This window comes from Furipterus horrens, unplaced genomic scaffold, assembly GCF_987537825.1.
Source record: "Furipterus horrens unplaced genomic scaffold, mFurHor1.1.pri manual_scaffold_10, whole genome shotgun sequence".
In the NCBI taxonomy this organism is placed as follows: Eukaryota; Metazoa; Chordata; class Mammalia; order Chiroptera; family Furipteridae; genus Furipterus; species Furipterus horrens.
Window position 1 is genome coordinate 102,905,413 of NW_028327180.1, and position 23,959 is coordinate 102,929,371.

At 54.2% G+C, this 23,959-nt stretch overlaps 1 long non-coding RNA gene across 1 annotated transcript; it reads left to right on the forward strand.

Annotated features, from left to right (window-relative positions):
* The first annotated feature begins 1,895 nt into the window (after positions 1-1,895).
* Positions 1,896-23,002, forward strand: LOC150001131 (uncharacterized). The gene is made up of 3 exons (XR_016513661.1): positions 1,896-2,055; positions 22,352-22,375; positions 22,893-23,002. It is a non-coding gene; the product is annotated as an uncharacterized LOC150001131 (long non-coding RNA).
* Positions 23,003-23,959: the final 957 nt, after the last annotated feature.

Sequence of the window (23,959 nt, forward strand, 5' to 3'; positions counted from 1 at the left end):
CTGGGCTTTAGGCATGTTTCCCAGTTTAGAGAATAAAGTTAGGTATGAGGTATCAGGAAGTCTGTTAGTATGCATGGAACGTTTGATTCGTGAAGGGGAGCAACAAGGGTAGGGTGGGCAAAGCTCAGGGTGGGAAGCTTGCAGTAGGTCGGCCGGGTTGCCCGTGGCGTTCCAGAGCCCTGGAGTCCACGAGTGCCAGTCCTTTGTTTTGAGGAGGGGCGTATTTGGGGGTGGGTAGGGGTGAGGGAGTTGAATTTGTACGGAGAGGGAGAGGTGTCTGCATTACAGGACCTTGGTCACGGATCCTTAGAAGTGTGAGTGGGTTTTCTCCAAGGCCCTATCTGAGGTTTTCCATGTATTTTGCCCTGGAATGTGAATATGTTCTGAAATGGTCTCCTCAGGTATTATGGAAGGATGCTTAAGAGTTTCAAGAATTTTTGTTTCTGCGGTCATTTCTGTTGTTGAAGCTGGAAGAGCAGGCAGTAGGAGGGGAGAGGGCCCGGGAGGGTGGAACTAGGGTCGTAGGCACGAGTTTTCTATTACATTCGTTCCCTATGAGGTGAGTGGTGGTCTCCAAAAGTCCTTGGAGTCTGCCGGTTGGGGGATGGGGAAAAGGAAACAGCTTTGAGGAAGTGTTTTAAGGTACCTTTGCATGACAATGGCCAGTTGCTAGTTTCTGAGTTCTGCCAATCACTCAGGTTCTCCCAAGGCCCCCAGGCGATGGATGGAGCTTTGAGCATGGGAACGGTGCAGAAAGAGCCTAGAGCCTGCGCAAAGTTCTGTGAGTGGTCAGAACTCGTTACCACGCCCATCGCGTTACAGGACGCAGTCAGGGATTCAAGAAAAGGGGGCAAAATTTTAGAGGGTGGATGAGATCCACGGAGTGTATCGGGAGTGCAGAGAAGTTGATGGTGCTCTGATAGGGCCAAGCACACGTTTTCCTGGATTGTTATAAGGAGAGAGAGGACATCATCCAGGAGATCCCAAAGGAGAGAGGTGACCGATCTGGGATGGGGAACTTCTGGGCCTGTTTTTGGCTTGGGGATCAAGGGATGTGCTGGGTCCTGTGGGGGAAGAGGGCTAGTGAGCTGAAGTGCCTAATGCCTCCCCCAGGTTGGGATACTGAAGGTAAAGACCCGTTTTCCTCAACACTAGTTGGGTTTTACACCAAGGGCCCACGTGAAAGAATCTGGTTTTACTCTGTCACCATTGTGACGATGACGTATGTGGCTCGTGGAGCCTGTAGTCAGGTGTGCTCTGTGTCAGTTTCAGTGCAGCGGATGTCCATGCGACGTGTGTCGTTCCTACCTTCTTTAGGACAGCCGTGTTTGTTAGTACTGTGTCACCGTGGAAAAGCTGGTCTGCTTTTGAGTGGAGAAGTGAGAGGTGCCGTTTCCCCCTGGGATAGAGGGGAGGCGGGGGCTTTGTCTTTCCCAGACAGTGGACAGAGTCACGCTGTGTTGGTTGTTTGTGGTCACTCTTGTGCTGCCTTGTCTGTGTCGTGGTGCTGTTGAGGTGTTCGTTCACAACTGTGGGTTTGTTACCCGTGTCTCTTTGTCTGTGTCCTTTCCTCCCTCCCTCTGTCCCTGTGTGCTTCTTTCTCTCTGTGTTTGCAGTGTATGTGGAGTTCCTGTGTTTAATGGTTGTTGCCTCTTCCTGAAACGTATGGCCCTGGTGTGCGCTGCAGTGTGTGGTGGCTGATGCCGGGCACTTGTGTACTTTTAGGAAGCAGTTTGTTGGCTGTGGAGTGGCCGTAGGTATGTGCCCATTGGGAAACTAAGTGCTGTATTTTCTGGGGCTGGCTGTGTGCCGGGGAGCACCCCCCCCCAGTGAGAATGGGTGGGGTCTTGGGGGGCCAGCTGTGTAATTAGATCTCTGTCTTTTACTAGGGCGTGGCTCCAGCTCTAAGATCTGAGGACTGGAAAAGCACCCTCTGAAGGGTTGTGGGAACCGGTCCAGCGGCACAGCTGTTCATCGTCTGGGGAGTGGACATCTGGATACCTTTGGGATGCCATAGCACTCCTGGTCCCTGCAGGGATCCCGTAGCTGCTGCTTGTGAGTCGCAGTCAGTCGTGTGGAGTAGGGCAGCTGCAACAGAGGCCCTGTATGTCCTTTCAAGCTCATCCTGAAAGGAGGACTATGGTTGGGGTAGTGGTGTGAGGGTGGCACTTGTAGACAGATGGATGGTCACCTTCCCCCACTTGTTGCCATTTTGGGTTCCTTGGAAGTGCATCTGCTCTGCAGTGCTGCTGGCTTCAGGCAGGCAGATGTCCCAGTCTCCGTTCTGTGCGATGGGACCCCCGGTGCCTTGGGGAAAGAGGGCCCTTAGCTGAAGGGCTTCTTGGGAGTTGGAATGAGCGGCCTGGGCCACTTGCCTTCCTATCGGGGCCCTTTGAGTCTAGTGTTGGGTTACATTGATTCTCTGCCCTCCTGTGATGGGTCTGTGGGGTCCAACCTCTGTCACTCCTGCACCATGAGCTTCTCATCTGCCAAGTGTGCCCCTTAGTTGTTTGGGGCTGAGTCCAGCAGTCTTGGGTTATTCCCTGGAGGCAGCTTGAGTTTTGGCCTTGATCAGAGAAGCCTGGTTGGCAGAGGAAGAGGAGAGTGAGCTCAAAGAGACACTGCGGAGACCCTGATACGAACAGGGACCTGAAGGGAGGTCACATGATTCTTGACCGGGTGTCCAGCATCTCAGAGCTGAGGAGGCTGGAATGGCTGGCTGTATGTGGAACTGCCATTGTGGTTTGTCTCTGAGGGTTCTGGAGGATGGCCTGTTTTGGGAGCTGAGGGCCACTTGCAGTTGGATCACCCTTTGCACACTCTTTAAGATGCCTTTCTCTACCTTGCATGTGGTCCCTTTATTGCCCTGTGGTCCTGACGGGGTGAAGGGGTCGTGGGTGTGTGGATGGTGCCAGGAACGTGCCTTTGACTCATCCCGGCATGCCGGAGGCTTGACCGCATCTGTGTTCTGGGTGTGGAGGGTGCTCGGGAGAGGCAAGGACACCCCGGAGGGGGCCCGGCCCTGGTTTCTTGGGCCGCTGATGCGACAGGGTGTTGGCCGCAGAGTGGGGGGCTGAGGGGATCGCCTGTGCCTTTTTCTGTAACTTCCCCAACTAAGAAAGTTTGTTGCCACTGAAGAGGAATGTCGTGGGGGGCCTATGGAGAGTGACGTGCTGAGTGGAGAAGTTGGCGTCTCTGAGCCAGAGGTGGTGGAAGGAGGGACAAGTGCTGGCCCGTGGTCCTGTCCATGACTGCGTGGGGAGAAAGTGGGTGCCCTGATGGAGGGACATGAGCTGGGGGGGCTCCTGGGGATCGTGCCTGGGGGACCTGGGAGCCTTCCGCCATTCCCCATAAGGTGCCTCCACTCACCCTCAGGAGTTGCTCCCTTGTGACGGCCTTGGCTACCCTGCAACCCAGGGCCCACTCCGTCTGCCCTGGCTCCTCCTGGCACTGCACCGTCATCAACAGCGGGGCTCTTCCCTTGTCTGGTGGGGTGTGTGTAGGAGAGCCGGGGTGAGCCATCCCCATTTACCTTAGATCTGAGGGCGGACTGTCTTGTGCGAGGTAGCTGCCTATTTCAGTCCCTGTCTAAGGTGTCCTTGATGCCACAATGGTGGCGGTGCCACCTGTGGGATTGGCAGCTGTTAAGAGGGGGATGTGGATGCCGACAAGGAGGCCAGGCTCCACCGTTGCCTGATTCCCTGAGGGGTTTGCAGGGTGAGTTTCCTTGGTCTCCCAGTGCCACCGTACAGCCCTGGCCGCGTGATAGTGGCACGGGTGTGCGGCCTATATAATGTACGGCCTCCCTGAGCGTGGTTGCGAGATGTCTGCCAACACCTGCACCTTTACCCAAGTGCGATCCTTGGCTTCTGTGACGCTCCTCCAAAGATGAGTTTTTTCCCGTTCACTCATCTTCCTGATTGAGTGAGGTGCTTTCTTCTCATGACTTTTCCTTTGGTGCAAAGGAAGTTTTCCCTTTCCCTGGGACAGTGAGCTTCATAGGGTCCTGTGTGCTTTTTTGGTAATGTGTATCCTGTCCTGTGAACGGTGGGTGTGTGTGTGTCTCTGCGTGTCTGTGTGTCCCCACCCCTGCCTGGCTGTAGGTGTGTCCTATCCTATGGCTGAGGAAGTGCCCCCCCCCTGCTGTGGGCACAGGACACCCTTCTGGAAGCCGTCTTGGCACTCAGCACCTTTCCACCATTCCTGGGGCAGAGCCCCCCATGGCAGCAGCGGTACTGCCACTACCCCCGGGGTCTCCTGTCCCTCGCGGTGCTCATCAAGGCGGAGTCCCTGCAATCCTGATGGCAGAAACCACCCCACCCTGTGTTCCCTAGGTCTTCTGACATTCCAGTCACCTTTCCCACCCATAGCTGCCCCTTCTGTGTTATTTCCGCGGCGCAGCGGGAGCAGGGCTGTGACTCGCCCCCCGTCCCTGCCCCCAACTCCTCTGTGTGTGTGTGGGCGGTGGGGGTGTGGCCGGTGTAGGGCTCCTCGGGTGTCAGCCAGACAGTTGGTGGCGCGAAGGTGTGAAGAGACGGCGGGGGGAGGGGGCCCGGTGGTCGTCACAGAACTCTCAGAACGTGGGCGGAGGGGGGGTGTTATCTGCCCAGTGGGGGTGGAGGCACCGAGCGGGGGCGGAGGAGCGCGGCAGCGGAGAGCGACATTGCCCTCGTCGGAAAGCACTTGTGGCTTCCCGAGGCGAGTGTGTAGAGAGGGCGCAGCCTTTCCTCCCGTCACTAAGGTCGGAGCGCGGGGAAGCGGGCCTGCCCTGGGACGCAGAGGCAGCAGCGGGGGGAGGGACACGAGCTGAGGTGGGTGGTGATGGTGCCTGGGCACCCGGGAGGCCCCCCGCCGTCCCGAGAAAGTGTCCGCCACAAGCCTCCCGGGCTGCTCCCCTCTGAGCCTCGTCGGTCCTTTCCCGTTCGGATACTGGGCTCCCGCTCGGCCCGCACCCCCTCGGCGGCGCCCTACTGAGCACCTGCGGGGCCCCAGTATGGGGCTGAGCTGTTTCCTCCGCCGCTGGGTTTCTGCTGATGGGTTTCCTCTTTCGCAACCCAGAAAATGATACCTGTGTAAAAATATTGCAACCTGTCACGCTGTGATTTGAACCCCTATCTTTCTGTATGCAAGGCAGGCGCTCAATCCATTTGCCCATTCTCCCCTGCGCCGCTTCACTTGCTTCCACAGGTACTTGACCGTGCTGGATGGAGCGTGCTTTCACCTGGACTGAATCGCTGGGCTGTCTCGGTGCTGCCGTCTTGTGGACACATCCATGAACTGCAGGCCTTTGCAGGTGAATAGGCAGAACTGCTTCCTGTCCCTGTTTTCGATTCGGTGACTCTGTGATGAGACGTGCTCTCTGTTGCTTTTGTTCCCGGCAACTGCGTTGGAGAGGTCCTGGGGAAGAGGATCGCCTGCTCTGCCCTTCCCCGCACCGTCTCCGGTGCTTGTGGTGAACGTGCTGGGTCTGATTTCCTTGTTCTCTTTCACTGCTGGCATTGTTCACGGAGGGTTGGTGGTGTGTGCAGCTTTCTTATCTGGGCAATCGAGGGCCCGGTACTCCCGGTTTCAGGGTCCCTGTGTTCTGCTTTCTGTCTGCTGTCGCTGAGCATGACTGCCCCGTGTGTGTTCCATCTCCCCTTGGCACTGCTGTACTTTCTGACCGTTTGTGTCTGTCCTCGTTGCAGGAACAAACACTGTGGCACCCTTCCACGTGTGTTCCTCTGTCCTATGATGATGAAAGGAGGCCTATTCGGTGATCCGTGCACGTGTGCTCTCCAGGCTAACGCGTTCCTGCCGTGGACTTTGTCTTCCCTTCCTTGACAGCGCTCTGTTAGTGCAAGAACAGACTGTGCCTTGTGTTCTCTTCCTGTGCATGTCATGAATCTTCTGGGGGAAGATTCTAGAGCCGCCACTGTTGTTAGATCCACTTCGTGACTGCAAGGATGTCGGCCCATGAAGTTGGAATACGACGGTGGTCTAGAATGTTGGCCCACCTCAGGGACTTTACCGCTGACCCTCTGGCCTGTGTCATGGCAGTTACTCCACTGAGCTGCAGTGGGCTGTGTTTCTCCTGGAGCTTCCTGTTGGGGATTGCTTGCCTTCTTCTGCCAGCCCTGGGAATGAGGGCCAACCCCTGTCTGTTTCTGCAGCTTAAGCTTCAGTGTGGTTGGTGTGTGGTTCTCCAAAGAGATACCCCTTACAGCAGCTTCCATGTACGGATCTGCCTTCAGAGCACTGTGGTCTCTGCTACTTCAATTCATGGAGGTGATGTGGTAGGTGTCCCCTGTGGTTGCAGCCAGGAGCACTTTCGGCTCTCCCACTGTCCTTGGCTATGGGTGCTCGATATAGTTCTGGTTGAAGGGCACTCTATTGCCTGTGCCTTGCCGCTCCATGGGAAGGACACACTGTCCCTTCTTGTCATTGTGTCCTGGCATTCTGGCAACCTGTGGCTCTCTCTCGCATTATTACCACCCGATAGGCCTCACTTTCAAAGGGACTGCTGTGTGTATCTGTCAGCTCTGGGTCCTGATGGCTTCTCTTCCTTGACTCATGGAGATGTGGGGAGCCTGGGAAAAGTGACAGGTGACGGCAGTCTCTCCTGTGCTCCAAAAAAAGGCCACCCCGGGCAAGTGCAGATGTCCCTGCTCTCGCCAAGACCCGAACTCAGGTCATCAGGGTTCCAAGGGAAGCACTTACTCCACTCAGCCACCGCAGCATCAACTGAGTGCACAGCTGAAATACATGCTCTTGAGTATCTCTTGCACGACCCTGTTCAGGGCGAGCACCTCTGACAGCGCCTCTGTGCTGCCGTCTTGTGGACATTTCTGGGAATTGCATCACAGTGCAGGTTGCAAGGAACGCCGCTCTGCTGCCGTCCTGTGCCTTTCCTTCCCTGGGGAGAGCCCCGTGATGCCGGCTGACGCCCGTGTCTCCTCCCCTTCGCTAGCGTTTCTCTTCCGTTTCTGCGCACAGGACTTCCGCTCCGTGCTTGTCCTGTGCCTGTCTTTTCCTCACCTGTGACTACTCTGGACAGAAAGGATTCTATGTTGCTGGATGTTGTTTTCCACTTGGTTCAGCTGAGCTAGAGTTGTCCCCGTTCCACGTCGACGTGCTTGGCAACGTTGCACTTCTGTATCAGGCGATTGAATTTGCCTTTGTTCAATGCCTGTGAGGGCAGGGTTCTGCCCCATGGGTTTCCTGCTCTAAGACCGTTGCCCACCTTTCCTTTCTGAACCCCTGAGGATGGGATCCTCTTCGTAGGTTGGCTGTTACCTCATGCGGTTGCCCTCTGTTCTGCCATACAGCGTGCTTGGGAGCGGTCCGCTTTGAATGTCCACTTCCTGGGAATCGCACCGGGAACCCTTGACGTTGCCGGATGCTGACAAAACCGTACACCTGTAGGTGCGTGGCCCCATGCCATCTGCTCTTCTCTGAATGTTGCCTCATTACAATGCAAGTTGCCTTGGTAAAGGAGCTCGGGCCAGCAGGGTCCACGGCACTGTTGCTAGTGTGAAGAAATGCTGAGGGGCTGCAAGAACGTTTTGGAGAGTAGTGCAGGAGGCTGGTCAGTTCCCAGAGGGGACAGTGCTCTGTGATCTAGCCTGAACACGGTTCTCATGGTCCCGTACATGTACTGCCCCCAAGACAGTTACGATTCACTGTGCCGAACCTTGCATTCTATGACTTTTACTTGCATGTCACGGGACAGACTGTCACATGTGCACGACTGAAGAGGGAAACTCCCGTTGCCACCTTCCGTTCCCCGTGACCGCATCAGAATGGACCGCAAGACAGTGTTTTACGGTTGTGCGATCCATGCCTGCTGTTCTCTCCCCAGGGTGAGGCGGTCCTTAGGAAGAATGCGAGCTGTTGTGCAGCTGTGGAAACAGAGGCCCGGTTTTGTGAGGGAAACCGGTCCGTTCCCGGTGGTTCCTCTCTGCTGGGATGAGCTGCAAGTGCCTCTGCTACATGCCCAAGCTTAGCCTATGATAAGGTTCGGACTGCATTTCTGACGGACCGCTTTCCTGCTGTGGGCATCCTGTAGAATGACAGCTTCGCTAAGGCTGTCTGCAGACTGGCATCATTTAGGCTCCTCGTATAACTGGAGTGTTACGGGTTGGGGTTCCGTCGCTCCCGGTTGCTGCCTCCGGGTGCTTCTGCACTTCAAGTGCGATACCGATCTCTTCCTCTCATGGTCCCGCTTGCCTGCTTATCACTACACGGTCATGCTGGGTCCGAAGGGATGTGATCTGAAGTGTCTCAGACTACATACCGGAAATGCTATCCCATGAGCTGCATTGCATTTATTTTGTCAAGGCAGGTTCAGGGCTTGGTCTTGATAGACTTTCAGCTACGTTTCCTCCCCAGCATGACCTCCCACGGTGCGTCCTTGCTGCCGCCCTGTGGACATTTCTGGGTACTGCACGTCACTGGCTATGCGTGAGGCAGGAAACTGGTTGTCTGGGCTGCTTCTTCCCTCCTTCCCTTTCCAGTGCTGTGTCCTGCCACCACCCGCAGGTTCTTACCCCGACTTTCCTGTCTTTTTGCCAAGGGCCCACGAGGAACCTCGCAGGACCGTTTTTTCACCCTCCTTTTCCTCGATGTGTGCCATCAAGGTCCCCATCCTATCGTTCTTGCTCTTCACAGGACCTGTGTGTTCCGGCTCTGATGATACGGGTTGAATCACCATCGGCCGTTGCCGCCGTCACTCCTTTGACTCCGCTTCTGCCTCCTCCCTGTGTGTCTCGAAGGTTACACTCCTTCTGTGCATTGCTGTGGGTGCCCCCTGTGACTGCTGCTCTCCTTTCTGACTTGACAGCATCAGGTAGCCTCTACTTACGCAGAGATGTGTGTCTGGACACCTCCAGGGAGATGCACGTTTTCCCGTGGCTGCTTCTCAGGGTCCCCTGCACGGCATCTCTTCCGTTGTCCTCGTCTGTTCCCTCGCCGGGAATCCAGGCAGCTACCCTTTTGTTCCACTGCTGCCCGCTGGCTCTGTTGAGACATAACGTCCAGGGTGGTCCCTGCATCTTTCTCTCGGTACCTCAGTCAATTCCTTTCTCAGGCACTTCCCTCTGCGGCTTCTCACTGTGAGTTTCCTCGTTGCTCCACTGGTTTGCTTCATTCCTTGGTTTTCCAAGCGGCCAATGAGAAAACCTGCATTTCTGTCCCATGTTCCCTTGAGAACATTTTGCCACTGCTCTCCATGCCTTTCCCGGAGCTCCGGGACGAGCTGTGTCGCTTTGCCACATTACACAGGACTTCCAGGCCTCTCATGGACTGTTTCCTGTCAGGGACGGTGACAGCTGAACTGACAAAGGGAAGAGTGCCATGCTTGGCCGGGATCATGGATCTGCGAGGTCTTGCCGGATTGTGTGCCCTTGCTGCTGGATCTGGTCCTCTGAAGGTCTGGCCTCAGTGACTATGTGTGCAGCATGTAGCCTATGGGTCACGGAGGATGGAGTCCGGGGGGCTAGCGACTAAGTGGGAGCAAGGAACAGCGTGACTACTACATTTCTGTAAAAGTTACTTGTAGAGTATGTGAGAGCGTGCCGCACAGAGCTTTCTCAGCATTTCCTCATCCCTTTTGTTTCTTATTAGTTTCGCTTCCTATTTTTATCTCATGACTGTTGAGGTTCGTCACTCATATGATGGAGCCTTACAAATTCAGTTCCTGCACTCTGTCCTATGTCCCTGTCTCGTCTACTGACTGCTTTGGACCACCTAACTGTCACTTTTCTTGAAACTTGTTTCTCTGTTACCCTGCTAATCTCCATGTCACCCCACTCTCAGACCCCTTAGGTTTCCACATAGACTTGCATAGGTTGCAGAATTTTTTCCTTCCTAAGCTGTTATGATGTCTGTAAAGGATCTGCTTCTTCTGTGTCTGCCAGTCCTTGGAATGACAATCAGCGCCTCTTAGAGGAGATGCACGATTTGGATATGGGTCGCTGTGTGGTTCCGGTTCCCTGAGTTGTGCGGTTTCTCACTCCCTTTTCACCAGAAAGTCTAGGGTGCTTGCTGTGCTTCCCCTCCCGAGTCTTTCTTTTTCCTATGCTGACAGGACTTTGCACATGAGGTGACAAAAACGATGAGGTTGACTGCTGAGAGGTCTTCTCTTAGGCAACCCAGAACACAACACCTGTGTCTAAAAACTCAATGCAGCCCGGGTGTGAACGGAGTTTCCCGCTTTCTGTATCCCAGGCCGGCGCTCAATCCACTCGCCCACACTCACCTGCGCTGCTTCACGCACTCTCACCGGTTCTCTATCGTGACGCGTAGAGTGTGCGTCCCCTGCACCGACGCGATGGGCCGTCTCCGCGTTTCCGTCTCGCGGACACGTCAAGGAACTTCATGCCCGCACAGGTAAGCAGGAAAACTGCTTTCCCGTTCCTGCTGTGCCGTCTTTTCCTTTCGGTGACTCCGTCATTACAGGTGCTGTGTGTTGCCTCGGTTCCCGGCAACTGCTTTGCTGAGGTCCTATGGAACAGGAATGCCTGTTCAGCCCTTCCCCACACTTTCTCTGATACTTGTCATGAATGCGCTGGATGTGGTTTCTTGGTTCTCGTCTGCCCGGGCTGGGGTTGTTCACAGAGGGTCGGTGTCGCATACACTTTCTTTCGGTCGGCTCCCGAGGGCTTTGTGCTCCACGTTTCCGGGTCCCCGCTGACTGCGGAATGGTGATCCCTTCACTGAGTTGCAGTGTGCTGAGGTTCTCCTGGGGTTCCCTGTTGTGCAAGTGTTTCTCCTGTGCCTTGGTCAGTTGGAAAGGAGGGCTACCCAGTGTCTGTTTCGGCTGCTGATTCTCTCGCAGGTGCCTTTGGTACATGGCTGTCTACTGAAATGCCCCTTACAGCCGCTTGCCTGTGTGTTTTGGTCTTCTGAACACCGTGGTATCCGCACTTCTACTTCTTCACGTGAATGTGCTAGGTCTTGCCCTCACTTGCAGCCAAGAGGGCTTTCCCACTGCAGACTCCCTGTTTCTGGACTGTCCTTTGCCATGAAACCTTGTTCGAAGACACTGTACTGTCTGGGCCTTGCTGCTCCATGGGAAGGACCCCCTGTCCCTTGTGTTCCTTGTGTCATGGTATTTTGGGAGTGTGTGACTCTCCCTTCCGTTACCATTCACTGGTTGGCTCTGGTATCAGTAGGACTGCTCTGCACGTCGCTTCACTCTTGGTCCTGATGTCTTCTATTCTATTCCTGGACTTATGGAGAGGTGGGAAGGCTTGGAAAAGTGATAGGTGACAGCCACAAAATGGCTGTCTCTCCTGTGCTCCAAAAAGGGAAAAAATGGACTAGTGTGGGTGTTTGTGCTCTCACCAAGACCCGAACCCAGGTCTTCAAGGTTCCTGCAAAAGCACTTCTTCCACTCGGCCATCCCTGCCTCAGCTGAGAACACAGCTGAGACACATACTCTTCAGTGCTTCCCGAGCAGCCCCATTAAGCGCTAACACCTCTGACAGCGTCTCGGTGCTGCCGTCTTGTGGACATTCTTGGGAATTGCATCACAACGCAGGTCGCGAGGTACACTCCTTTGCTTCGGTCCTGTCTCTTCCATTCGTCGGGGAGAGGTCTGTGAGGATGGCTGATGCCTCTTTCTCATCCCCTTCAGAAGTGATTCTCTTACCTTTCTGCGCACAGGACTTCGGCCCCGTTCTTTTCCTGTGCTTGTCATGTCCTTGGCCTTGACTATTCCGAACGCGAAGGATTCCACTTTGCGGGATGTTGTTCTCCCTGTCGGTCGGGTAAGCTTGAGATGCCCTTGTGTCATATCACTGTGTTTGGATACATACCGTTTTCCCGTCAAGTCTCCGATTTAGCCTTTGGACACTGACTGTTATGAGAGGCTTGTATCCTGTGGATCTTCTTCTCTTGCACCGCTGTCCAACTGTCCTTTCTGCACCCTGAGGGTCGGATCCTCTTCCTAGGTAGGCTATTACACGGTTGTGGTTGCCATCTTGCCTGCAAAGAATGTGCTCGGGAGAGATCTCTTTTGCATGTGTGCTGCATGGGAATCCCATCGGGAACCCTTGATGGTGCAGCATGCTCACAAACCCATCCTCATGCACGTGCTATGCCCCTTATCGCGCGCTCCTGATTTTCCATTTCTTGCCTCTTTGCAATGCTCCTGGGAGTGCGCACTCACACTCACACTCCGGGGAGTGCGCACTCACACTCACACTCCGGGGAGTGGGCACTCACACTCACACTCCCGGGAGTGCGCACTCACACTCACACTCCCAGGAGTGCGCACTCACACTCACACTCCGGGGAGTGCATACTCACACTCTGCGGAGCGCACTCTCACCCTCCTGCAAGCTGGCACTCACCCTCCCGTGAGTGCGCAGCACTCACCCTCCTGGGCGCGCACTCACCCTCAGGGGAGCCGGCACTCAGCCTCCCAAGAGCGCACAGCACTCACCCTCCCCCAGCAGTCACCCTCCCACGAGCCAGCACTCACCCTCTCCCAGCACACACACACTGGCTCAGTGTGCTCTGTGACCACAGGGCTAGGCAACAGGCCTCCAGCATGAAGACCAGGAGGGGTGTCCTGGGAGTCCTGAGGGGGAGACCTCGGCTGAGGCCACCCACAGACTCCCTCAGAGTCAGGCCCCCGGTGGTGGCGCAGAGGTCAGGTGCCGGCCAACCACCAGGCAGCTTCCCACCCCTGGCGAGCTGGGCACCATCTGGCAGGAGCCCCAGGGTCCACTTCACAACAGCCCTGCAGTAGTTGAGACAGGCTCCCCACGGCCCAGGGGCCCCATCCTGTGCCCACACGCCACATGCCCAAACACGTGTGCACGCACAACCCAGGCCACTCCAGCCTTCATGACTGCTCCTCACAGGGAATACCCTCCAGGGGTAAACCATGCCTCTTGGGAATCTTTAAGGACCCTGGGCCTCCCCAAGGGTCAGGCTTCCTGTGTCTGTGTCACAGACTTTCCCAAGCGTCCTAGCAGGCTCTAGTAGACACCCCAAGATCCAGAGGCCCTGCTCAGTGGGATGGCGGTGGGTGGCCTGGCTTCCAGGACAGGTGAAGCAGGAGACCCTAAGGAGCCACCCACCCGCCAGCCTGGGAGGTGAGCTCCCACTGAGACCACCCCCTGCCCTACAATGCCTGGGGTCGGGGTCGGGTCGGGTCAAGTCAGGGTCAGGGTCAGGGTCGGGTTAGGGGTTAGGGTTTATGGTTAGGTTCGGGTTAGGGTTACGGCTTTCAGCTCTATCAGAGCGACCCAAGCGGAAATTACGGGGTATGGAAGGCCACATGCATTGGAAATAACAGCGCCGTGAGTATTTTTGTGTTGCTGTAAAGCCTAGCAATAGGTACCTAACATGATTTTGAAACGGCGATGAATGTAAACGGTATTTTAAGATAGCTGCAACAACTTTAGTATCTGTGATTGCTATTGGTGATGCAGTCGCAGGTTCTGCTAATACCACTGGGGTTTATTGCCTACATTTGTAACGAAAGGAAATAGTAATTTTCAAAGGCAAGTTGTTGAAATAAGATACAATTTTTTTCATATCCTGGTTGATAATCCCCTTGAATTCTATCACAAAGTCTTGGAGGTCTGAGGCCCCGGGTTAAAGATTCCATTCACAGAGCATCGACACTCCCCCTCCACCCCATCCCATGTCCCCCCGCCCCCCAGCATAATTGCTTACATTGGTTACATGCTAATAATAATTCAGGCATCAGTCTTCTGCCCAGTCCACGTTCCTGAAAAATGCAGACATTTAAAGGACGTTCTTTTTGATGATTATTTCTGCTTCGTAGGCAGCTGTGTCTATGTTAAAATAAGACTATAAAGAAGGGGAAATGAGCCTGAAGTCAGCACTTGCTTTAGCTATCAAAGTCCTCGGCAAGATCATGGACGTGAGCAAGCTCTCTGCTGAAAAGGGTAGGTTACGTCCCCTCCTCTGATTCAGTCAGTTTCCTGGACCGCGTCGGAGAGGTTCCCACGAGGAAATTGCGGATCCTTCTGGTCAGCACAGCTTACAGCGGGTTGGCTCGGGCACTTGGCTTGTGTGAGTTTTTCAAAGGAAGGGACAAAACAGCAGCTTAGAAGGTTGGAATGGGTCAGGAGAAGAAAGATCGTTGACGCAAAAACGTGAATAAAAGTATCCGTGAATCATATGAAGCACAAAACACGAAGGGGTGGTGAGCGAAGGCCAACGAGGGGGGAGAGGTTGAACGGGTCGCCTGTGCGGGCTGAGTGCGCCCCGTAACGCAGCCGTGCGTGTGTTTGTTTTCCCCCAGTGGAAATTGCCACGCCGACCAGAGAGAATGGAAAGACGGTCATCGGAGTCCTCGGACAGAAGGAAGTGGAACAGCTGATCAGAAAACACGAGGAAAAAGAAGCTAAGGCTGAGCGTGAGAAGAAAGAAAAAGAACAAAAAGAAAAGGATAAATGGAAGACAGAATTGGGGGTTTTATAAATCTTTTGAGCCCTACTTCAGCCGCCCTCTTCCACAGCGAGCACGTGTTGGTTTTTGAACCGGGACAGTGGGAAAGAGGGATGGTAGCATCTGATCGGGCCCTCGTCTTTCTGTAAGTTGAGCGGTGACCGCTCTTCATGGACCTTTTTACCCCCCTCCCCCCTTTTCTGGGAATAAAACTCGGTAAGAATGGAAACGGTGAAGGACAATTGTCTGTAGCAGTCACTGTTGTTCACCGGGATTAGTGGGTCTGTGATCCTTCATGCTTCAGTGTCCTGGGGCAGCCCTGGAGGTGCCGGGACACAAGAGGCTAAAGTTGGTGGGTGCGAGTGTCATAAGCAGGGAAAGATGGGACTTGTGCCCTGAAGGCCTCCCTTGCTGTGTCCCTACCGTCTTGGAGAACCCGTGGCCCTCGGCTTCTGTGGGAATCACATTCTCGTACCTGTTGCCAGCCATCGATATCGATGGCTCTTCCTAGGACTGGAAGTGTGTGCGTCCACATGTATACACATACGTGTTCACACAAACCGCTCCGAAAACATGTGAAAGGCCCGTTTACAGTGCAAGCCCTGCACCCGCTACAGTAATCAGTCATCAGTGCTTCTGAGTACCTCTGGATCACTCAGATCCCATTTCCCTCTCCCCCTCTACTCCCGAGAGAGAACTCGAGTTCACCTTTCCCCTTACCTACGGTTCTTACAATGCGTTTGTCTGTTCCTCTGCCCCAGGTGGCACATCCCTCGGGGTAGCCGGGTGTGCCCTCTCTCCGTCTCCAGCGGTTGGTTTAAGAATGACCGTGGGCTGAGCCAACCCAGACCAGATGGGTGGGGGGAAGACGGCCGCGGACGCCGTGGCAGGCCCATGGCAGGCGCGTGGCAGGTCCCGTGCAGGAGAGATTATGGCCACAGAGGAAAAGAGGCCGCAGACGAAAGCAGTCGGTCTTGGCTGAGGGGGAGCTCTGCTTAGGTTTGCTGCCGCTTCCTTCGAGGCCTCTGACCATGGCGCTGTGGGGCGTTCTCACCTGCAGCGGCGCCGAATCCACAGCTGTGCAGATTCTGGTGTCCCGTCCCAGACCCACAGAATGAAGAAAAATCTTTGAGTAGAGCCCAGACGTCTGTTTTAACAAGCTCTGCACAAATGTTTGAGGCACCATTTGCTGCGTATTAGAATCACCTTGAGTGCTTCCCTACCAGTGAAGCAGCCTGGGGGGGCAAGGGGGGGCGCCTGGTCTCAGCCCAGGAAGGCTCCAGGGCCACCGCCGCAGTGCCAGCCTCCCACACTTGTCCCCTCCAGCTCTCCTCAGAGCACATTGAACCCTTCCGTCGGTTTCCCATGCGAGAATTTCACAGATCTGCTGCGAAGTGAGGGAAGCTTAAGCTTCAGGACCCCTCGCTTCCGAGGCCTGGGAAGGGACCCTCACAATGTGTTCCGTGCTCGTGCTTTTTGTAAAGTCTGCAAAAGTAAGGTCTTCTACCTGTAGTTAATAAGCGCTACCGTCTGTTTCTGCAGCGGAACATACTTGTTCGCAGATACCTCCATGCGTAGTGAGGTTATTGTTACTCACCTCAGGGTCGAAATGGCTCTCGGGACGTGTTCCTCACCCACCCGCTGAGCCTGCATACCCAGTATAGTGACAGGAAGGCACAGGAACAGAAGTTGTCACCATCGTTGGAAGTTCCCGGGACAGTGGGAGAGGAACAGGGCCTGACATGGGCCAAGTCAGAAGCTCGTCTGTGGCAAACTTCATCCCTAAGGTGTGTGCCGTTGCCATCTGGGGATTCAGGTCTCGTGATGCCGGAAACGCCGGGGGGTGCCTTACGGGTATGTCAGCTCGTCGAACCACTGCGGTGATTTGGTGATGTTTCTCATTCTGATTTTCAGTTTGATACCCAATTTTGTATTTGTACTGTCGTATTCTTTTGCTTTAAGAGGACACCTCCCCCCACCCCGCTACACACACACACATACACACACACACACACACACACAGATAGTATGTTCTATATAAACCCGAATCAGCCCCTGCTTTCCCTCGTCCTGAGAATGAAGCCCACTTTCTTCATTCTGACCTGCAACTCGCCACTGCCTTGTTGCTGATGCTCTGTCCTGGACCCCCGCCCCCCCCCGCCCCCCTCTGGACCGCCCTCTGTCCCTCACCCTCTGGAATGCTCTCTTCTCTGCACTCTGTGTCTCCCGCCCCCGAAGAACTACCCCGTCCTCTTCCCTGTCCCCGTGGGACTTCAGGGCCCTCTATCCTGCTCCCGAAGGTCTTACATACCCTCCGCCCCGCTTTCGACAGGATGCCGGCACCTCGGCCCCGCCCCTGGAGGACTTAGGAGATGCCTCCGAGAAGTCTGACCTTCCGCCGCACTTCCGGGACACTTCCGCCCTCCCGGTCCCACCCCAGAGGACTTCCGGGCGACTTCCGCTTGCGGCGGACCCGCCATCTTGTTCCCGCCCTAGAAGGTCTCACGCAGCCGACGCCCAACCCCCGAAGGTCAACGCAGCCTGCGCCGCCATCTTGGTCTCACCCAGAAGGTCTTCCGGGTGTTCGGCCTCGCCCCGCTTCCGGGTGTCTTCCGCCACCCTGTCCTCGCCCCCGAAGAACTAGAACTGCCGCATCCCCTTCCCTGCCCCAGCCCCGCCCCGGGACTTCGGGGTCCTCTATCCTGCTCCCGAAGGCCTTACACATCCTCCGATAGGGTTCCGGCACCTCGCCCCCGCCCCTGGAGGACTTAGAGCCGCTTCCGGGAAGCCTGACCTTCCGCCGTACTTCCGGGACACTTCCGCCCTCCCGGTCCGACACCAAAGGACTTCCAGGCGACTTCCGCTTGCGGCGGACCCGCCATCTTGTTCCCGCCCTAGAAGGTCTCACGCAGCCGGCGCCCAACCCCCGAAGGTCTACGAAGCCTGCCCCGCCATCTTGGTCCCACCCCGAAGGTCTTCCGGGTGTTCGGCCTCGCCCCGCTTCCGGGAGTCTTCCGCCACCCTGTCCCCGCCCCCGAAGAACTGCCGCGTCCCCTTCCCTGCCCCACCCCCGCCCCGGGACTTCGGGGTCCTCTGTCCTGCTCCCGAAGGTCTTACACGTCCTCCGCAATTCTATGGAGAGGTTTACGGTATCAAATTACAATAGTAAACTCAACATTTACTTAATCTGATGGTGCTCAGACTTTTTTAGAAAGTGCAAATCATCACCTCTCGATTCAGATGCCAGGCTCTGGGATTGCCAAGAAGCCACTTAAGTCCACTGAACTCAACGCGCTTCACCTGCTCCTGTGCGCTCCAGAGGAACTCTTCCATCAACCTGTCGGTGTTCTTGCCGGCTGCGGCTCCCCGTCTGTCTCAGTGCTGCCCTCCTGTGGGGAACTCTGGGAATTACAGCTAAGGGAAGCTCACCGAGTCCATTGTACGGATAGGGCTAGATGGCTAGGCTCAGGGTTGATAGGTTTAGCGTTAATGAGCCTAGGGTTAACAGGCTTCTATCTTTAATAGACTCAGCCTTCCTGGATGGAGCTTCAGAAGAGCTAACAGGTTTCCAGAAACGCTTCGTATGTACCCCATCATCAGGCCCAGTGCTCTTTCGGGGTGGCTGTAGGAACCCTGAAAGCGAGGAGTAAGGCCAGCGGGAGACTGTGCAGAGCGCACGTCTGTCCCAGCACACTAAGTGTGAGTAGTCGTAGCGGGGGTGAAAAAAAAAGAATGGCAAACTACCTAGATACTACCTGACTTAGTGAGATAATATAGCTTATTTAATTTCTTCTGCACAACAGTGAGGCAGCAAAGCAGAAGTTACTCTTTCTTATTAATTTTCTAGAATTAAAAAATTCAAACATACATAAAATATTCAAATATAATGACTTGAAGAGTTCTTGCCATACACTTTTAACAATTATTGACATTGTGCCAATAGATATCCATATTGATGTAGGTTAGGATATTGTGGCATGTGCAGGTTCACAGCTAAACGAGTGGTGGTGCCAAGTATTCAAAATAAGGTTTTCAGCTTTGCAGTCCTTCGTCCTTCCTTAATCACCAAATTTTTTAGGTAAATCATTCTTCTAACTCCCCAAATTTGAGACAGTACTAGAGAAATGATATTCAAAGTTAAAATTGAATTTGTACAGCCAAAACTTAAGTCTCTCACAGTGTTAATGTCATTTTTCTTATTTATACCTTTTATGTATCCAGTTCACTTTGTCTCTTGTTATTGGCAATTTTTTGGTCTTGTTTTAAATTGTTGTTCTTTTACGGTTGTCCCAGTTTTTCTCCCGTGTTGTTTGTATTTTTAACTATCGGCCCAATACCTTCTTATTTTTTTTCTTATACTGTTTTTAGTGTGCGTCACTGCTTGAACCCCTTCACTTTTTTTTTTTTTGAAATATGTCATCTGTGTGCTATTAGTAGGTTGCTCTTCTAATTATCATTATTAGCTTTAAAGGGTGTAAACTCTGGGAAAGCTTCTAATTGAACTGTCATTGTACTGTGCAGAGAGTGCCCAGTTCCACAGACAAGCTCTTCCCTCGTATTTTGCAAGGTTCCGTTCCTCGGGTGATCTGTAGGGAAACGACCTTTAGTGGCCCTCCGGGAGGTTTCAGGCAGAATCAGTAGCTCTGCAGGCAGTGACTGCTTTTGTTGCAATATTTCTGTGTATCTGTGTCTTTGGAGGTCTATCGGTTACCATTACTCTAGTAGTCATTTGTGGAATAATCAGAATGACCCCGTGCTGGCACTCCCATGCACAGTTTTATTTCGTCCTCACCGTGGTCAGTTTTACAGAAGGCAAAACTGATATGCAGAGAAGGAGGTAACTTGCTTTCAGGTCAGACGGCAGGTGTTAGAGGCTGGAAGGAACCCAAGCCATTCACCTGAAAATCCTGTGTTCTTAACCAGCGTGCTGTTATCCCCTCTCTTCATACTCAAATCTGAGTAAGACTAGGTCTCCAATTTTAAGAAGCGCAGGCTAATGCCTCATCGTCCTTAATAGCAAATTTCTGCAACTAGGTGAAAGTTGTTTCGCGACCGACGATGAAACTCCGAATATTGGAAAGAAAAGGGAATTGTCAGATGGTATGGACTCGTGTATTCATTCGTGTATGCATTCAACAAAGTGAGCACCTACTATGTACTTCGTATATCTTTGTATATTAAAATCATGTATGTCTGGCTGGTGTGGCTCCGTGGATTGAGTGAACTAAAGGGTTGGTGGTTCGATTCCCAGTCAGGGCACAGGCCTGGGTTGCAGGCCAGGTCCCCAGTCAGTGTGGGTGCATGAGAAGTGACCACACACTGATGTTTCTCCCCCTCTATTTCTCCCCACTTCCCCTCTAAAAATACATCAATAAAATCTTTTCTAAAAACATGGAAATTAAAGCACGTTTATTTTACATCTACCGTTGATACGTTTATTTTACTTCCATACATGTTTTCTAGGTTTGAAATGTTGTGTCAAGCAACCCCCTAACTGGTCATTTAAAGGCTTCTGTTACTCGGAAGTTAAATAAGTCTGTACTAAGTACCGAGTGCTTCTTAGGGAACTCTGCCTATTTCCATGAGAGTCCTCTGATTTAACTTAAAAACATATCTGAACTGGAGTGTTCCTTATTGATCACAAAGAATTGTATTAATATTTCATCTTAAAAGTACTATTAATAATAGCCTAACTAATAGTTTGGTTCACTAATGATGACGAACTTTTAAAAGTTATTTGTAGGAGAGAAGCCAGTACGCTAACTTTTAAAAATTTGTTAGACAGGATTAGCTGAACCGTTCTTTATTGCAAAACATGAAGATAGCTTGTTTAAGGATTTATTTCGAGGCGACGAAAGATGGGTTCGTCCTGTGGAACACCCACGAATGACAAGATAAAAATCCAGTTTGGCCTCGCCATATCTCAGTTAGTGGGTGTGGTAGGTGTGCATGTCATTCTGTATTCAATGCCATCCTCCTCTGTAGGTCAAATCGCTCGGGGGCCGTCCGCTAAGCTATTTATTCTTCTGTCCTCTCCGCGACTATAGGGACGCCCGGCGGCGGCACTCTAGGGATGCAGAGTGTACGTACAAGCTTTACGAAGCTGCTGTTCTAGCTGTGGCCTCGGTATTTTTTTCTACTTAGCAGCTTCACAGAGATTCAAGCCTGTGCCTCGGCTCCTTGGGTGTTGGTAAGCTTGGAGAAGAATACACTGGGAAGGAGGACAGGGCGTGTCGGGGTCTGAATAGGATGGTCTGGAAAGGTGTCCCTGAGAAGCGGCCGGCCGTGGGACTACCCCGGGGAGGGTGTGTCAGGCCGGGGAACTGTCGCGAGTGCAAAGGCCCCGAGGCTGGCGTGTGCCGGTGTGTTTGCGGAGCAGCGAGGAGGCCCGTGTGGCTAGAGGCGAGTGACCCCTGGGGAGGAGTGCAGGAGATGAGGTCAGAGAGGCAGTGGCAGGCTGGCCACTCGGAGATTTTTGGCTTTGACAAAGATTTTGGCATCAGAACCTGGCGGCGGCTGGAACGCCCACCCGGACTTTTGATATACGCAAAGGAACTGCATGCAAATGAACCTAGTCCCAGCATCTCCCAGAGGAAATAAAAATGGACTTGGCTCCTTCTCAGAAGAAATGTTGATGGACTTAGCATGATATATGACCGGCCTGGCGGGGAGAAAAGCAGGGCGATATAAATAGCCTGCTGAATGTGTCGCCGCGTAAACTCGCTGTAAGTGAAATGTACTGTTTGGAAAGATGTGGAGGACGGTCTTGCACCGCCCCCGCCCCGCTTCCGATAGGCTGCCGGCACCTGGTCCCCGCCCCCGGAGGGCTTAGAAGCCGCCTCCAGGGAGGTCTGACCTTCCGCCGCACTTCCGCCAAGCTTCCGCCACCTTGGTCCCACCCCAAAGGACTTCCCGGTGTTCGGCCTCGCCCCGCTTCCGGGAGTCTTCCGCCACCTTGTCTCCGCCCCCGAAGGGCTTCCTTGTCCTCGGCCCCGCCCCCGGAGGACTTCCGTATCTTCGGCCCGTTCTCCCCGCCCCCTGCCCCACCCCGCGAGATCGTTCTGCGCACGTGCGTGGGCCACATGGGCAGCGGACACTCGGCGGGGCGATAGTGGGTTTTTCCTGTGGCGTGAGGCCCTCCGTGTAGCCCTCGATTCCAGTTCTTCTTCTCCGGTTAGTACCGGCCTTTCGGGCGCCGCGGGGGTGCCGGCTGCGCCGGCGTGGAGCATGGGGATGAGAACTCTCCGGCGGCCTGGTCGCAGGTCACCGCCTCCCAAAGTGCCAGGCAGGCCCCGAGGCCCCGGCCCACCTTTAAGAAATCTCGTCTGGGCGCGCCGGTCCTGCAGCCTTAGTCTGGTGTTCCGCTATTTGGGAAATGTGCTCTGGGGGCCGAGGTCGCCCCACGCCCCCACCCCCACCCCCCGCCTCGTTCCGCGTGCAGGACCCCAGCCCTCCCGGGAGAAGCCTCTGCCCCTCTTCACGTGTCCGTCCTCCTGGACTCCGTGGTCGGGATACTGGCTTAGCTTTCGAGGGGCTGCGATTCTTTTTTTCTTTCTTTTTTTTTTTTGAGCTTCGGCCGTTTGTCTCTTGCCCGTGAGGCGTCTGACTCAGTGTTTTCTGCTGAAGCTTCCTGCTCCGCCTGGACACCCCGTTCTTTCTCCTTCCCCAGTTCTTCCTCTTGGACCTGCAGGGTCTCATCCCTCTTTCTGCCTCTACCGTGTCTCATTTGGGCTCCTTTTCTGCGTTGGTTTTTTTTTCAAAAAAGGGCTTTTTCGATTTTCCCCTCCAGCCCCAGTGCCTCGGTCTCCACCTGTGTCAAATCGTGTTTGCGTCCCTCACCTCGGCCGAAGAAGGGGGTGGACGGAACGGTTTTAAGCCGTGGAAATGCTTTTTCAGTTGTAACTTTTGTTTTAGTAAGGATCTTACTTTCTTTTGACAGGAGCCGTAAAGTTCAGAACACACGGTAAGTTCCGCACACGTCCGTAAGCTATCGCCTGACAAAGGGTCTGGTACTCAGCTTACAGACCTGCGTGAGAAAATGGGAGTGGGAAGAAATGATCGGTTCCCTGCTACACACTGGACTCTGGGTGCCAGGATGTGTTTTATGCAGGAGTTACTTTCGGTGGACGGGAGTCATGGGTATATATTTTCCTTTGCGGTCTCGAAGCTATGACTCCAGGACCACTATATTTTCTCCAGGAGGCAAAATAGGAATTGTAGAATCTGTCTCAAAAGTATTTTTAAGTGCTTGACTTTTAGGGGGGTGGGGGTGGGGGGGCGGAAGTCAAGACACTTTTTGTATAGTTCATGCTCTCTTGTGTTTTGATGTCCTTATGGTCACCAGGTCGATCACGCGCAGCACGAGAGAACGAGAGAGGGACTCGAGGGTAGAGCCTATCAGGGTTCCCGCTGACTCTCTTGGCCCAGTGGTGCAAGCACCCAGAAGGGAGTCTCGGTTTCTCACCGCTTGTGTTTTGCAGGTCGCTTGTACCAGGTTGAGTACGCCATGGAGGCCATCGGACGTGCGGGCACCTGTCTGGGAACTTTAGCGAACGACGGTGTTTGGCTTGGAGCAGAGCGACGCAACATCCACAAGCCGCTTGATGAAGTTGTTGTCCCTGAAAAAATTTATAAGCTCGATGATGAGTAAGTGAGCTCACAGGGGGGAGAGGGTTTCAATATCTCACGTGCTCACATACGTAGGATCTCACGTATTTCGGGAGGGCTGGCCCGTGTGCCGTAGTAAACTTGAAGCGAACTCTTGTTATTGTGCCTTTACTGGTGGACACTTTTGATTCTTATTTGAAACTTCCTTGAGGCTTAGGACGATGCGTTATTCTTTTGACGTGCAGGGCCAAGCCCTAGGTGGAGAAACTATTCTATACCGTTCGGAGTACAGGCGTGGTAGGTGTGCAGATCTGGGTTAAGTCTGTGTGGCCTCGCACCCGTTGCTTTCCTTCTCTGGGCTTCGGTGCCGCCTCGAGTGGTGGTGGCCGTTTAATGAACTAGAGTAAAACGAGTGAAATACACTAGCGCAGGGTCTGACACGTGGCAGGCTCCCCGAGTGTTCCGAGCGGCTACTCGGGAATTGTGTGGAAGTGTCCTGAATCTTACCCCTGGAGGTCTGGGAACAGTTTAGATGAGCCCCGTCAGTTTCGCGTCGTTGGGCGTGCGGGACTCCTAGCCTGCGGGGCACTGGGTTTGCCTGTCAGAGACTTCCCCCCTGAGTGGGGGACGAGGCGGGTGCCGGTTCTAGGGCCTTTGGATGTGTGTCCAAGGAAGCGTCATCCCTCCAGAGTCACCGCCGGGCCACGGGCCGCTCGGCAGCCGGCAGGCTTGCGGAGGTGTAGTGACAGCAGGTGACAGAGGGTGCCAGCTCTAGGGGAGCCGGTGCAGCCCTCGGGGAGCGGCAGCAAAGAAAGGAAAGGCGCCTTTCCTGGGAGCCTAGCCCCTGAGCCCCCTCCCTCCGCCCCGGCCAGCCAGGCCTTTGGAGGTGAGAATACCGATGACCCAGGAGTGGGGGTAGTTTTTCTTCCCCTCTGGAAAA